Source organism: Rhincodon typus, chromosome 13, assembly GCF_021869965.1.
Source record: "Rhincodon typus isolate 14 chromosome 13, sRhiTyp1.1, whole genome shotgun sequence".
Lineage (NCBI taxonomy): Eukaryota > Metazoa > Chordata > Chondrichthyes > Orectolobiformes > Rhincodontidae > Rhincodon > Rhincodon typus.
This window is the reverse complement of record NC_063344.1, coordinates 58080541-58093619: the sequence shown is the minus strand read 5'-3', so window position 1 is coordinate 58093619 and position 13079 is coordinate 58080541. Positions and strand designations below refer to the sequence as shown.

The 13079-nt window shown below is 40.5% G+C and overlaps 1 protein-coding gene across 1 annotated transcript in view; it reads right to left on the bottom strand.

Moving 5' to 3' along the window:
- epha4b (eph receptor A4b) overlaps positions 1 to 13079 on the bottom strand; it is a 270004-nt gene that overhangs the window by 165554 nt on the left and 91371 nt on the right. The window lies entirely within an intron of this gene.

Here is a 13079-nt window from a genome sequence, read left to right as displayed (position 1 = left end):
TGTATCCAAGATGGCACCAGGAAGTGACATTGTACACTTTTCACTGTACTTCTGTATCCCTGTACTTGAGTACACTTGACAATAAACCTAATTCTAATTCAATTTGCACTTTCTTCAGCAGTGACAGTGTTCAGTCCACTCACCATGGTACAGACGAGTGTAAAAACGACTGGCCTCCTGACCATGGCTTGTGAGTTCATCAGATCCTCATGTAAGCTGGAAGTACAGTGCTTCAGGAGCAAATTTTTTTCATTCACTCATGGGACATGTGTCTCACTGGCTGGCCAGCATTTATTGCCCGTCCCTTGTTGCCCTTGAGAAGGTGGTGGTGAGGTGTCTTCTTGAACCACTGCAGTCTACCTGCTGTCGGTTGACCCACAATGCCCTTAGGTAGGGAATTCCAGGATATTGACCCAGTGACAGTGAAAGAACGACAAGATATTTCCAAGGTAGGATGGTAAGTGGCTTGGAAGGGAACTTGCAGGTAGTGGTGTTCCATGTATCTGCTGCCCTTCTCCATCTAGTTGGAAGTGGTCAGGTTTTTGGAAGGTGCCGTCTGAGGATCTTTGGTGAATTTCTGCAGTGCATCTTGTAGATAGTACACACTGCTGTTACTAAGTGTCCGTGATAGAGGGAGTAGATGTGTTGCTAATCAAATGGACTGCTTTGTCCTGGATGGTATCAAGCTTCTTCAGTGTTGTTGGAGCTCCACTCATCCAGGCAAGTGGGCAGTATTCCATCACACTCCTGACTTCTGGACAGGTTCTGGAGATTTGGGAGGCGAGTTACTCGCTGCAATATTTCTAGCCTCTTTCTCGCCCCTATAGCTACTGTATTTATACATATGTTGAGTCCAATTGAATTTCTGACCAATGGTAACCCTTAGAATGTTGGTCTCCCAGTAACCACATCATGGTAGATGTTGAACCTGAGGTTTTTAAGTATATGCTCTGACACTCCAGCAAGAGATACCATCATCCACCACCCCAATTCCCAATTTCCTCATTGATTAGAAGACAGTCCATCTTCTCTGTGGAAATTCACAGGGCAGCTTAATTTACAAAGTGTAATACTGAGAGTATTAAGCATCCAAGTCTAACGCAATGTGACACACTTGACGATCACCAGCTGCTTAACCTAGGTCTCTTGTAGGGGGCTTTGGCTAAGAGGTATATTTGGTGTGGGTCTTCACTGACCTTGCCCCAGCCTCAGCTTTCACTTGTACCTTGTGGCCAATAGTCTGTGTTGCCTGCAGTTCTTCCTCTCTCCAGTTATTTGCCCTTTTTGTCACAATAGGACTGGACGATCTTGCTCAAGTGGGGTAGAATGCTGACTCTTCACAATTGCAGGAGTTCTCATTGAGTTCTCATTTTTTTTCATTTAGTTATTTAGGCTTTAATTGTTTGCCTGTGTGCATTTTGAGAGTGGGCAGATGAGAACATATAGCCCTCAGGAGAAATATGTGTTGCAGCTAGTGCTCACTGAAATAATTCATACTCATCATTTGCTTTCAGCATGTGCTCACGAAGCACAGAGCTTCATGTCAGTTGTGGAGCAAGGTATGCCCTCGTTATTTGCTGGGAAATCTGACAGTCCGTAAGAAAACTCCCACCCATGCCCTCCTGCCTTTAAAAATGCCAGCCTGGCATTTGGCACTGTATGTTGTGAATTAAAACTACCCATCAATTGTGACAGCTGTTTCCATTTTAATTCTGTTTGGATAGTTGAAAACTGGCAATGTAAATTTTTAACTAAGCGCTGTATTTGACTTAATCATTGAGCCATGATTAGGAAGGAAAGCTTCTTTAGTTGCAAATAAGCATACTAACGTAAATGCTGAAAAATTTTCCGTGTTCTTTCATCAAGAGCTAACTGTAAGCACTATTACAGTGACATAGGTAGGTACAGATTTATCACAGTTAATAAGCTGGGAAAGACAAAGGTAGTTTTCAGTCCTTCCACTTTTTCAATCTAATCACAGCTATTTGTGTTTGATGTGGAAGAGGCATCTGCTGCTACATGTAATGCCCACCCGGTCCTAAAACCGAAAACAAGAATGAGACGTATTCCTTTAAAGCAAGGGACCAGAAGAATTTTAATTCAGTTTGCTCACTTGGAATCTAGCATGTGGACAGCTGATCTCTGCAAATCAAGATGTTTTCAGCTCTTGACAGTAAAAGGTCTATTTATCATTTCTGCAGGCAGACACAGCCACTCGAAATGGAGTACAAGGGTGAGGATAGCATACAATTTTCAGCCTGAAGGTCAAGACTAGTAGGATATGATTTCATTCAGATAGACTCACAAATAGTATGGCATAGAACCACACCAATTACTGAACCCACAAAGGGACATCAGGACATTTAGATTTCAAAAGAGATTCCCAGTGAAAAAAAAAATCACCCCTACTGGTCCTCTTATGCTGAATCTAATTCTTTATAAATGATGGTGATGATGACAGAATGATTTTCCTGCCATATCTTTCCAAACATGTATCATGTGTTTTGATTAAAACGCTAAAATGCTTAAGTGGAATGTTCAGTCAAAACATGATAACACCAAGGACAGTAGATAAAGTCTCAATGTAAAAATCTGACAATATTAGTCTCATATTATTCAAGGTGAAGGCTGCACTTTCTCATTACTTTTGCCATTCAGTAGGTTATAAACTGCTGTAATTGAATGGCTGGAGACATAAAACTGTCAGAAAAATTGTAATTTATTTTGTTGCTGTCCAAGTCTCACATTAAGAGCGCCAACATGAGCTCAAGTTGTTTCGGGGTAGGTTATTGATGGAATCATTGGATCTCCTGGCACAAGAGGAGACCACTGATCTATTATGCCTTTTGCAGCCATTTGAAGGAATTAACCAATTAGTTTTGCTTTCTGCTTTTTCTCCATGGCCCTCTGAAATCTTTCCTTTCCAAATATATATCCAGTTCTCTTTAAAAGTTCTTAAAGAACCTACTTTCAGACAGTGCATTCCCTGGAAATCATAACTCGCTGCATAAAAATAATTCTCATCTCGCCTTTCGTCCTTTTACCAATTTTCTTAAATATGTGCTCTCTATAATTTGGCTGTTCTGCCAATGGAAGCAGTTTCTCACTATTTCGAACATTTCTATTAAATCTCTGTTCAACGCTCTCTAAAAATCAATGCATACGTCAACTCACCAGTTTGTAAAGACCAAACATTGTTACAACAACAACTGACATTAATATTACACCTAAAAGGGACAGAAAACTCCAGCTGTTGTTTGGTCCATTGCAGTGACATGAGTTCTGCTCTGAAGAATAGAAAGAGTAGGTCAGCTGATCTGTCATAGCGGCGAGCAACCTGAAACACACGAGTGACTCCTTAAGCACAAATAAAACTGTTTCTTATATAAATCAAAGCATATCCATCAGTCAACACAATGCCTTATTCCAGGTGAGTTGCAACGTCATGAAGTCCAGTGTTCAACTTAGGAACATGTTTAATTTTCAATAGATCTTGAGACAGCCCATCATGTAGAATAACTGACAACAATACACTAGACCCTTTTACATATCTCATGATTTCTATTTCTGCTGGAGCCATTTTCATTTCGTATTTGTCCATTTTAACTTTGCAGCCACATTTAGAACCACTGTCTGTCACTTCCAACAGCAGGTACAATTCTCACCAGTGGACTCAGTTCAAAAAGTGATCCAGAACCTGGGAAACAAATAAAGCCTGTTTCTGTGCAGCACGTAGGATACACACCTCTCCAACATGTTGCTAAGGTTTTACATACTTCAAATTCTAATGACCTATGATTACTGCTGTCACACCATTGATAGCCATTTGGTATGCATAATTATCATGCACTCAGTCTTCTTTCAGTAGTACTAGTGAGGAAACAATGTTGATCAAGAAAATGCATTGCTCTTCTGCAAAGGATTCTTGATGCGTGGATCTCAAGCAAGACATATATCTGTCAAGACAAAAACTAAGATAGCTGCGAGCCACATTGAAAATGTTTCGCACTGTCACCCAACTCTATTTATGGTTTTATGGCTAGAATGTCTGAGAGATTGAGAACCAAAACTGACAATTCACAACAAAACATGTAAATGAAAACAGTGCAGAATGTTATAAAACATAAATTTCAACAATCCCACCCCCAATCCACACCACCTTAACTGCTGGCTGACTATCTGACTGGGATTGATCTGCTGCTGGTAGAACTTCCCTGTTCATGGTCTCGTTCCCGTGAGTGCCATGCTGAGGAGGGTTTAGATCTTGATTTATACTTTGGCTGCATGGCACCAACTGTGTGCTCAATCCCCCTGAGCCACTCAATTGGCAGTTTTTAGATCAGTTTCTGGAGCTCATGGTAATAAGTTCCGAGAATTGAGAGCTCATTTCTGCAACAAATTTAAACAAATCCTTAAACATTTTTCTCAAATATCTTTCAGCCCTGATTGTACTCCTCAGCTACCAGACTACACGTGAAGAGGACATGCGATTATCATCACGTACCAAACAGTAGTTGCTCAGATGGTTTTACAGAATGAAGCATGCCAATCACACAGTTCAAATGCAAAGTCAGCCCGCACCATGAGGTTTTTATACTTAAATTGTTAACCGTCCATACAATATACTATGATTAAAGGTGAATGCTCTTGTGGTGCAATCATCATGTCCTGCTACAGAGGTGTATAATAACATCCCTGAACTGCGTGATTTGGAAAATACCTAAAATATAATTCAGCTCTCATAATAACGGTGAGGCTAACAGTTTACACCGCTATTTTACACATAAATGATATGACCACTTCAAGCAAGGGGCAAGTGCATGGTTAAAAGTCAATATCTGATGAAGGGTCTAGGCCCGAAACGTCAGTCTCTCTGCTCCTATGATGCTGCTTGGCCTGCTGTGTTCATCCAGCCCTGCACCTTGTTGTCTCGGATTCTCCAGCATCTGCAGTTCCTACTATCTCTGATCCAAGGTTTCTGTCCAGATTACGCTGCATCTTCCATTAGCTTCATGTAAAAGACATATATTTGGCTTTGTTCACCATTTAACAATAGATGAAATGCCATGAGGCTGCTGCATTTTGGTGGTCAGTATAACCATATATCGGCACAAGAGGTTAAGCCTCATTATTTCAAGAGTAAGTATCATTTTAACAAGATGCTAAGTGGTATTTTTTGCCATCTGCTCTCTCATCAAAAATTAATTATTATATGATTGGATTCTCAAACTGTCAGGTTTTGAAGTTGTTGGAGATTTTGAAACAGCCAATTTAAAAAAAATATATTTCCTATGCGCTTCTTTCATAAGCCCCATCATTCATGTAAACTCCAATGAATGTCATCCTACCCGATCCAACCTCTCATCATACATCAGTCTTGCCATCCCAGGAATTAGTCTTGGGAACCTTTGATGTACTTCCTCCATAGCCTCTTTCCTCAGATAAGAAGACCAATACTCTAGGTATAGTCTCACCAAGGTCTTTTACAATAACAGCATGACATTCCTGCTCCTGTACTCGAAGCTTTTCACTATGAAAGCCAACATACCAGTTACATTTGTCACCACCTGGTATATTTGCATGCCTAATTTTAGCGATTAGTTCACAAAGATTCCCAGGTCTATTTGCACCGCTCCCTTTCCCAATTTACTGCCATTCAGATAATAACCTGCCTTCATGCTTTTTGTGTGATAACCTCACATTTATCCACATTATATTTCATCCGTCATGCATGTGCCCATTCACTCAACTTGTCCAAATCACAATGAAGCATCCTCCTCTCAGCTCACCCTCCCGCCCAGCTTTGTGTCACAAGCAAAGTTGAAGATATTACATTTAGTTCCCTCATCTAAATTATTAACATACATTGTGATTAGCTGAGGTCCGAGCATTGATCCCTGCAGTTTGGGAAAAGAAGCATTTATTCCAAATTTTCATTTCCAGTCTGCCAATCATGTCAGTATACCATTCCCAATCTCACGTGCTTTAGTTCTACATGATAACCTTTTATGTGGGATCTTATCGAATGCCTTTTGAAAATCAACTTTTCCACGGCTACTGCCTCCCCTTATCAACTCTATTGATCACCTCCTCAAAAAATACCAGGCAAAATAGCAAACATGATTTCCCTTTCATTAATCCATGGTGACTCTGTCCAATCCTAGCACTGTTTTCCAAGTTTTCTGCTGTTAAATCTTTTATAATAGAATTTTCCCACTTTACTGACGTTACACCAACTGGTCTGTAATTCTCTGTATTCCCTCCCCCTTCTTTTTAAAATAGTGGGGTTATGTTACCTACCGTCAAATCCATAGGAACTGTTCCTGAGTCTATGGAATCTTGAAAGTTGACTACCACTGCCACCATTATTGCTGGAGCCACTTCCTCAAATACTCTGGGATGTAGATTATCAGGAGCTGGAGATTTCTTAGTCTTTAATCCAATCAATTTCACCAACACTATTTCCCTGCAAATATCCAAATCCCTTTCGTTCATTGTGGGGGGTAGAGAGAGAGAGAGAATAAGTGAATGAGTATGAGGGAAAGGGGGGGTGTGTGAGAGTGAGTAGAGTAGAGACAGAGAGATGGAGGGATGGAAGGTGTGTATGAGAGAGAGAGAGAGAGAGAGACAGTGCGTGTGAGTGTCTGTGTGTATGTGTGTGAGAGAGAGTGTGTGAGCGCACACGTGTGCAAGACAGGGATGGGGGAAGGGAGGGAATTAAAGAGAGAGAGAGTGTGAGTGTGTATGTGTGAGTGAGTGAGTGAGTGTGAGAGAGAGAGACAGAGTGAGTATGAGAGGGAGAGAGGAAAGACAGTAAGGGAGAGAGAGAAAGATAGTGAGTGAGTGTGAGAGAAAAAGAGAGAGGCAGAGAGAGAAACTCAAGGCTGCTACTCCCTTAGAGCAGATAGAAACTGGTGTTTGAATCGAAAAAACTAATTCATCCTTTCTGCTGCTTATTAGAAGTTAAAATTAATTTTGCAAGTAATCTGTCTCTATGGGAAATGCAACTGTAAGATTTATATTTCATAGAATCCCTGCAGTGTGGAAGCAGGCCTTTCAGCCCATCATGTCCACACCGACCCTCCAAAGAACAAAGGGATGCCCCACCCTATCCCTGTCACTCTGCATTTCCCATGGTGAATCCACCTATCCTGCTCATCCCTGGACGCTACAAGCAATTTAAAATAGCTAAGCCACCTAGCCTGCACATCTCTGGACTGTGGGAGGAAACTGGAGCACCTGGAGGAAACACACACAGACACGAGGAGAATGTGCAAACTCCACACAGACAGTCACCTGAGGATAGAATCAAACCTGGGTCCCTGGCACTGTGAGGTAGCAGTGCTAACCACTGTGCCACCGTGCCACCCTTTACAAAAGCCCTTTCTAAATAAATTGCATGTGGCTTCCAAATAATACTGCAGGGAACTTGAATCATTTGACATTCTGTGATCTCTCACTAAATGAATCTCATTGCAGAATGTAGTTATGATCTAGTTGGTCACCCCATCATCCAATATACAATGCAAGATCGCGCTTGGCTCAAAACCACTCCTTTGAAATCTGCCTGAGGCTTCTGCAGTCACACTGCTCTTTTTTTGTCATTTTTGTTGAGGTATTTCGCTCAGACATCAAGATCTTGACAAAGAGATTTTCATCCCTCCCACTTTGCAGGACGCACTTGTTGTCTGCCTGGCACATTTCCCAGTATGTCAGAGATTTGAAAGTGTGAACAATATCAGTGGCCATATCCCATGTTGTACCTCTCAGTACAGAATGATTTGATTTACAAATCCCAGACAGCCCCATAAGCGGCCACTTCCACACACCTTCAGAGCAGCTGACTACAACATGGGGAGCTCAAAGAAGGCTTGCTGTTTGCCCTCTCACTTGCAGAAGTTAAGTAGAAGGCAGAGACACAAAATCATACTCACCATATGGCAAAACAAGTAAATAATAAATGTCCTGCAGTGCGCACACAGACATGGTAACACAATTTGAACTGATCCATTTTCAGTGCCAGCACCAGCTGGTGCAATGCACAGTTGTTTCAAAGCCAACTCTAGTTAAGTCTGAACAGTCCAATAAATTAAGGGAAATAATTAAAGGCAGTCAAATCTTAATCCCACACATTCTCAATTCCTGCACTTGTTTCACTCCCTGAGATATTGCTTTCAATTAAAGCTATCCAGTGATCCAAATCGACCAAACTTTTGCCTAAATAATTTGAAGTCATGTTTCTCATCGAATTTGCTGACTTTCTGCTCTCCTGGTTCTTCCAAACATGCATCCCTGTATGCCCTGGATGTGTCCGTGCTGATCATTGACTTTCAGTAAATCATAATAGGCAGAGGAGAGTTTGACTTCATCAGGGACAGCGTGCACATTTCCATTTTGTGGATGGAATTGCAGCTCGCCTGCAACTTTGAAGGTAAAAGCTTTTTTTCTGGTGACCTTTGTATTATGATACTTTCGGAGGAAAACACAAACCCTCAGAATCTCAAAATCAACTGATATAGCTCTTATTAATCCAGACTGCTCTCCAATTTCAGATCTTAACCAAAGTGCTTACAGCAGCCATTCTTTATCTCTTCAAAGTGAAAGAAAGCTCTCCCCACAGGCAGCCTTCTATCTGTATATTTACCACAGCTGTGCATTACGCATTTGCTTCAGTTCCATTAGAACCTTGCAGGCAACCATGCCTGTTCTAAGAAGATACCCTTAGTTTAAACATTGGCAGGAGCATTATATGTTTGTTGACCTTTGTTGTTAAAAAGACACTTCAGTGAAAGTTCACTGTTACAGGGCTAGCAAATGACTACATAGGCAGTAACCTCATTGATGAGGTTCAGATATTGGCTTAAATAATAGTGCAAATATAGTTCTAAACTGCAAGGCAAAAATCATAACCTTTAAGTCATTACAGTTTGGATTTTCTATTTTACCTTTATTTCTTTTGTTAATAAACTTCTGCTTTATCATTAAAACCAAGTCTGCAGCACTGCATGTTCATGTTTCAGCAAGAGGTCACTTTGTTAAAACCAAAACAAATCGAAATATAATCTATCAAACCAGGCCTGGGAGGTGACTTGTCCAGTGATAACATCAGCTGGATCATAACAATGAAGTGTTAACATTCCAAGCCCTCTGCTCCAAATTTGTTGCTAAGAATCACTCTTCGAAGAGCACCTCACCAAGCCTAACTCTCAGTAGTCCTGTGCAACTATTTACTGCAATAGTGGAACCACTGCAAAAAGACTGATTGATTGATTTTATTGTAACGTGTACCAAAATACAGTGAAAAGCTTTATTTATGAGCGGTACAGGCAGATCACCGCAAGCAAAGGATGTACAGATCAAAAAGACTTAGGGGTATACAGGTTACATTACAGGTAACATTATTTGAGGCTAGAGTCCACTCAACAGTCTCACAACTGCCAGAAAGAAGCTGTTCCTGAACCTGCTCATGCGTAGTTTCTGGCTTCTGCAACTTCTGCCTGATGGAAGAGGTTTTAGGAGGTCATTACCAGGGTGTGATGGGTCTTTGTTGATGTGGCCACCTTTCTGTGGCAGTGAGCCATGTAAATAGAGTCCATGGATGGAAGGTTGGCTTCCGTGATGGTCTGGGCTGTGCACTGCACCTTCTGTAGTTCCTTATGGTCCTGGGCAGAGCGGTTGCCATACCAGGCCGTTATGCACCTGGACGGTATGCTTTCAATGGCGCATCTGTAGAAGTTGGTGAGGGACCTTATGGACATGCCAAATTTTCTGAGCTGCCTGAGGAAAAAGAGGCGTTGTTGTGCCCTCTTGATAGTCTCATCTACGAGGGAAGTCCAGGACAGGTCATCGGTTATCGTCACTCCAAGGAACTTGATGCTCTTCACTCTCTCAGCCTCAGTCCCGTTGATGTAGATGGAGGCGTGTTCTCCTCCTTTCTTTCTGAAGTTGACGATCAGTCCTTTAGTTTTGCCGACATTGAGACACAGATTGTTTTCATTGCACCACATCATCAAGCCCTCTGTCTCCCTTCTGTATTTTGACTCATCATTGTTAGATATGTCATTGTCAGAGAGTATCACTTACATCACCGGAGAAACCTAAGTAGGCTTACACAGTAGTGAAAAATTTCTTTGGTCTACTTTGTTTAAGCCGTCGGTCAAACTACTTTGGTTTTCTGGGTTGAAATGACTTAAGAAATTATATAAGAAGGGAAAAAAACTAAAAAAAAACTGGCAAATGAGACTCACTGATCCAACTTATCTTCAAAATGGTGTCCAGGTATGATCAGTACGTTCATTTCCAACAATTACTTTAAAAGAAAACTCCATTTTGCCCCCTGTGATATAAAAACAGGCAAGTGCCATGAATATCCTTTGGAACTTTCTATTTAGCACATACAGAGAATTGGCCATACTAACTTAACTATATTCAAAGGCAATATCATGAGATTCTGTTGTTGATGAGCACTAATTTGAGAAAAGTAATTAGTCATTACTAAACAATTTCACAAGTTTGACAGAGGATTCCCTGATTCTTTTGATAGCTCTATTTAATCTTGTACAAGTTGCAACGTATTGCATGTGATGAAGAAATCTCTACGTGCATTAACTAACGCAATAACAGAGGGGGTCTAACACTGAACAGGATGCTAGATTTAGACCATCATCTTAACTCTACTATTTTGGGGATGATCTAGTTCAGACCCTAATAGAATTTTAAAGGGGAATTGCATCTGCAATGCTCAGTGCCAACGTAGCCAAGCAAAGTGATGATAGTCAGCATTCATAAGAGATTTATGTTTCCTGAAGGTTTTCTTGTGGACGAAAAGCAATGGCTGTTCCTGGACCTTAAGCCTCCTTTGGTCCAGGCTTCCAGCTCTCTCTACCCTCATTTACAGCCTTCCACATATTTATTTTTGTGCTCAGATCCTATCTATCTTATCCCCAATGGGGTTTCTTCTGTTCTCACATCTGAAATCATTGTCAGGGATTTATCTGGGAGTCACATTTAAATTAGCCTAGGAGTCAGAGGAACCTAGACTAACATTGGCGTTATTGTGTGTGTTTTTCTCCCCATTGCCTTCCGTTCACAACTTCCCCCCACCTCAGCTGTCTCAAACCTGGCACACCACACCTTCACCTCAGGTTATAAATGGAGCTAGAGACTCTGATCACGGTACTGAATGTGAAGAAGCAAACATCGAACTCCTAGGTTGTTCAGTTGAACACAGATGAGAATTAAACTTGTAGGGATAGCCTTTCAGCTTGACTTGGATTTCAGACTGAGGTTCAATGTCAGATTACTGCTGTTTAAATTCTGCAAGCTTTGCGGAATGCAAAAAGCATTTTCAAGAGAAGTGGAGATTCAGATCCTGATACACTGCACTCACTTTCACTTGAAAATCAGGTAATAAGTAATGTGAAATAAACAAGACAGAGAGATAGAGAGAGAGGGACAAAAAGATTAAAGATACTTAATGCATCATGTCAAAACTGATTTCTTAATAGCATCGTAGTCCAAATAGTGCCTGTAGTCATAGTAAATAATCCACTGTTATAAGTAAGACGATAATGTTGATGACATTGGTGAGTTATGTGGAAGAATTAACTGCTGACATCAAAAATATAAAACTCCTCTGATAATTGTTAAGGTCACATGACAGATATTTAAATCCAACCTCTTTTTGTTAGATGAATGAAACATGCCCAGATAAGATCCATTCTCTGCTGCAAGATTGTTGGGCAACCATATTTCTTCCATGTTCACTACCATTAACATCATCTATACAGGTTTTAAACGATAAAATGTTCCTGGCAAAATTCCATTGTACCATAGAACGGTCAACCGTCTGAATATGTTATGTTATCATGGCCTAAGTTTCACTTAAGAACCAGAAATATATAAATCGAGTGCATTAGTTGCTTCAGTTTAGTCTTGACAAGGAGAGATTGAAGTGGTGTTCAGAAGATATTCAGAAGTTTCTCTGGTGGCTTAAAATGTTCTTGACTGACATACAATGCTGAAGCAGAGGAAGATGAAGTGCTTTGGGAAGTCAACAAATTAGTGCGAATGGCTTTATATTGCTCTAGCAAGTGTCCTCCATCTGTACTGAGAGTCTCAATGGCTATATCTCACAACCCATCACATTAACTGTTCAACATACAAGGACAGAGGATTTCACTCAGGGAAATCAGGACTGTGTCATACTATTGCAGTATTCACAGGAGGGGAAAAAACAACAATGGATAAAATAAATATTTTCAACTTGTACGAAACAGCTAGGATGAGTGAAGTATAGCAGTTTCAGATAAAAGGGCATATCTTCAGTTTGGACTGACATCTCTCACTTATCTGGTTAAATGATCCCTTCAGCATCCAAACTGATGAGAAACAAACCATAATGAACCAAACTGGTTAAAAAAATGCAGACAATTTTGGAATCACCGCTGCAGTCTCCAATATCAGTCTGATAATAGCCTTTCACCACTGTTGTTTATTAACATTGCATTCTCATTCACAACTGTGAAATTATTCATTATGAAAACCACATGCCCACACTGGGAATCCATCGAGGGCACCTGCTGGAGCGACAAGATGCGAATCATATTTATTAACAGCGCCATTAGCATGGAAACCAATATTATGGGGACTGAATACCATGTTTCTCACATAAACATCTTAACTCCTTCAAAGCCAAATCAACCTTCTACTCACAAGTAATTTCAGTTGGAGTTTTAATTATTACTACATTATACAAGCAAAAACAACAATGAAAAACAGCTAAATAACATCCAACATATGGTATATCACCGTAAAGGCAGCTTTGGGATCATTGCAATCTTTTTCCACGTTAGTTAGCAATCTTTGTTTTGCTTAAATATGCAAGGCAGGATCAAACTAATTGTAAATTAGAGCTCAAACAGTATGAAACACAAAGTCCAATTTCCATAACTTTCCATGTCTGAGTATATTCTGTACTGGACCAATTTGCTATGCTTTCAAAATTGTTTTTGATGATCAAAATAAAAGTGAAGGAAGCTCTAGTTTTGTTCCCATTTCAAAACAATTCCATGCAACAC